Raw genomic sequence first — 3790 nt, forward strand, 5'->3', positions numbered from 1 at the left:
TTTTTCTCCATTCTCTTTGTACCTCTGCAGGTGTTGCTCAGCTCCCAGTCTGCATTTCTCCAGCTGACCATTGGTGACTTGCAGATAGTGCAGGTGCTCCCGTGTGAAACTAACCCGCCTCTGTCCATCCCACGCCTGCACTTCTCTACACCATCTCCTGTGCTCCACTTTCCAAGGTGCTCTCATGCCATGTCTTTTACAGACAGTATCTGGATAAAACTATTGGACCATAGAAAGGTAAGCAAAGATAAAGCAAATGAAGCATAACCACATGGTTTCAAAAATTTCTATTCTAGTTAAGCTGGGAAATGGCAGGCAGCTCAAGTAAGGCATAGACAAAGTAAACTTGGAAAGCTGCTGTCCTGAGGCCTTGCAAACTCAATACTGCTGCTAGCACGGCAATACACTATGTGCTGGGCACCAGGGCTACCCTGCACCAGCTACAAAATCATGTATGTCTGCGGGTTTTCGGGGTCCTGGCTGCTGCCGGGAGCCACGAACCTGGGGGGGTACGGGCGGACCCCTCCTCGGCGCGTCCCGCCGCCATCACACACGGCCCCGGATGACGAAATGTCGGCGCGACCGGGTACAAGGCAGGGCGCGGAGACTCCCGTGCTGTTCCAACACGCTTTTCATGTCGGGGAGTCTGAGGGCGCAGGCGGGAAAGGAAAGCGGCGTACACCGCAGCTGAAAGGTACCGAAGCCGGGGTGCGGAGCCCCGAACCCAATAAGGAAACAGGGAGAGGGTGTTCTTTAGGGAGAGAGCCACTGGAAAGGTGGGGAACAGGGAACTTTCTGGGACAGAGGGTGTCAGTTACATATGATTGACTGCTTCGTCCCAGGGTGTCGCAATCTCATAATCTTTGTCCCCTTCCCCCACATATGTCGTCTTCATTAGTATTGTGATTCCCGTTTGGGATATTACTCTTGGAAACACTTTGGAACTACTTCAGTTGGTTTTTTATGCGTCATGTCATTTCTATGGTGCTATATTTTCTCTCCTTGAAGGGTTTATGGTTCTAGTTCCTGACTTTTTAATGAGAAGCTGACAGCACGTTTCAGTCATTCCTACTCCAGGATGGGCCATCATCTCTCACCCTTCAAGTCACGGCACTTCATCTACCCCGAGTGTTACCCATTCTGGGATGTGGCAGTAGGTCAGGGAATATGAAAAGCAGGCTCCTCTGTGATGGGCTACACTGAAGGTTTGCTTTTGTTTTTAAGAAGAGCTGTTTGCTTACATTCATCTTGATGTGTTAAATTAATACAAGGGCCAATAAATGGTTAGTCGTGAAGAATGCAGTTAAGCATATTATTCAGAAGAAAGGAAAAAATGGGGCACACAGTTAGACATTAGATTATTTTGTATTACAATAATTTACAACGGCTTTACAACATTGCAATAATTTGTAACTGCTATAATTTTCTCTCTCTGGTTGTCTCCTGATTTGTGTCTTCCATGGAGAGTTCAAACATACTCCTCTAGTGCAGAAGGTAGAGATTCTAAGGACTTGTGCAAAAAATCCCCATGGTTTTGGAGGAAACTAATCTTTCAATTCATCACTTGAGTCCTTTTGATGTTGTTGTTGTTTCTCCACTATCTACCTTCCATATTGCCGCAATAATAAATTACATTCAGTAAAGTATGTGTAGAAACTAAATGTTGAATGGCCTTTTGTTTTTATGATTTGCTCTGTTATTGCATATACCTGTCTAAATGTAGCTATTGGGAATAAAATACATAGCGTCTTTTGACTAGGAACAGCTGATGGCAAATTCCCTCAGATAAGTTCATTCTCATGACGTAATAATTGAGAGTGGTTCTGTTCCATCTCTGCAAATATATATCAAGTATTTATGGCTCCTGTTGGATCCAGCCTAACAGTGACCTTAACCATTTGAGTCACCCAGTTTTTTCTCTCATGTTCATAGTTTCAGATCTCAGGGCCTCATCCTGGTGAGGATAAATGGATATGTGACTGAAAACCAGGTCATGTTGGAGACCTGAATGTATGGTGTAGTTCTAGTCTGAAAATTAACTTTGCAAACAAAATTTCAAAGGAAACCTTGCTTCTGGTAGCTCTTCTAAAAGAAACTAAGTGACAAGAGAAAGCTGTTGTCTCTGTGATGCTCAGCCAGTCTCTTCACATCAGTATTTTATTCTGGTTGTATAATTTTAGCACTATCTTTACAAAAAAAGTGGCTTTTACCTGCCTGCATTGCAATTAACAACTAGCCTTTCTTGCAGATACAGTAAGCAGTGGTACTGTGCATGCATCTGAGAAGTGTATGCTTCCTAGAGCTGACCGCTAAAATTAAAAATGCCTATTTTATCATTTGATGTTAACAGGAATGATACAAAGTGCATTCAGAGAAGGATCTATTGTACAAAACAAAGCCTTTCTTCCAGTCACTCTGGAGAACACGGTGTGAGAACAGTGCTGTGGTTTAAATCATTAAAGGTAACTTCTTGCCAGGTGTTGCAAGATGATGATAGCACATGATACTCTTCTCTTGCTGCTTCTTTCTCATGTATTGATTGGCTCTATCCTGTAGGTGTGACAGACCAGGGTGCTTACCCTTTTTCCTCTGAGGACTTTGAAGAAACTACTACATTTGACAAATGACCAAAAAGAAAGACATCTTAAAAGAATCAATTGAGAGACGTCAAAAGCAACCGGAAAATCTGCAGTCGCAGGTGAGCTGTTACTTGAAGATTATCCAGCTTTTGTCTTTGAAAAGTTCTGCTGAACTCAGTCTGGATTTGAGAACTGAGCAGTGGATATTTTTTGTTTGTTTTCTGGGCTCCCTTCCCTCCCTATCTCCTGGGAAGAAAAGACTAAAAAACAGAGTGGTTAAAGAGATTGTCTGCCACAGGTACTTGTCCTATGGCAGCTATGGGGTCCCATCATCTAGTTAAAGATTATTTGTTTGAACACATGTTTTGTAAAAAAAAAAATGCAAAAAAATCTCTAAATCCATCTGTTTTCCACAAAAAATGTTCTCACTGTACAAACATTAAAACAATGATGCTACATTTAATATATTAATTTTTTTAAGTTTGCCTTAACTCAGGGTTTTTCACATGGGCATTAGGAATCTGCAATCAGCTGCTGTAACCTCTTATCAAACTACAGTGCAGATGCTTATAACTTGTGAAATAATTATACATTATTGCCAAACACCAAGTTTGCTGGGAATGAAACAGATGTTGACAAGTTTGAAGGATGTAGATCTTCTTTTTCCTAAACCTGAAATACAGAAATCAGTGTTTGCTTTAAAGTAGCACAACGTTTAAGGAATTCAGGTTGTTTAAGGAAGAGGATATATTAGTAGTTTACAGCCAAGTTGTCTCCTAAATGCTGTTAAGGAATTCTTTTCCTTAGTCCCTGGAAGGAGTGGTCAAAAGTAGCTCAAACTCAAGTATGTAATTTAGGATGTTGAACCTAAGCCCAGCATATGGTTTCCAAGGAGAAATCTTGCATTAAGAACTGTTTCATTAGATCAAGGGGCAAATGTTTGCTATTCACAGGAATTTGTGTCACAAAACTGTACAGTTTAGGGCTTCTTCAGATGACAATGTTCTTGTTCTCAGAAACAAACTTCTGATAGTGTGAGCTAGGACATCTGCTTGTTTCTGCCATATTTAGGGAACAGAAAATTACTGCTTGGTCAAATTATCATTTTGTGATGCATAATAGCATTCTTTTATCCTGATTTCTGAATCTGTCTTTTCTTGAGAGAAAAAGAGATCATAAGACTTTCCTTAAATATATTTGATGTCTAATTG

General features: G+C 41.1%; 1 long non-coding RNA gene across 1 annotated transcript; it reads left to right on the top strand.

Annotated features, from left to right (window-relative positions):
• Positions 1 to 631: 631 nt before the first annotated feature.
• On the top strand, positions 632 to 2688 carry LOC131080557 (uncharacterized). The gene is made up of 4 exons (XR_009114171.1): positions 632 to 694; positions 1009 to 1205; positions 2351 to 2462; positions 2557 to 2688. It is a non-coding gene; the product is annotated as an uncharacterized LOC131080557 (long non-coding RNA).
• The last annotated feature ends 1102 nt before the right edge of the window (positions 2689 to 3790 follow it).

Source organism: Melospiza georgiana, chromosome 2 (genome assembly GCF_028018845.1).
Source record: "Melospiza georgiana isolate bMelGeo1 chromosome 2, bMelGeo1.pri, whole genome shotgun sequence".
NCBI classification, from domain to species: domain Eukaryota; kingdom Metazoa; phylum Chordata; class Aves; order Passeriformes; family Passerellidae; genus Melospiza; species Melospiza georgiana.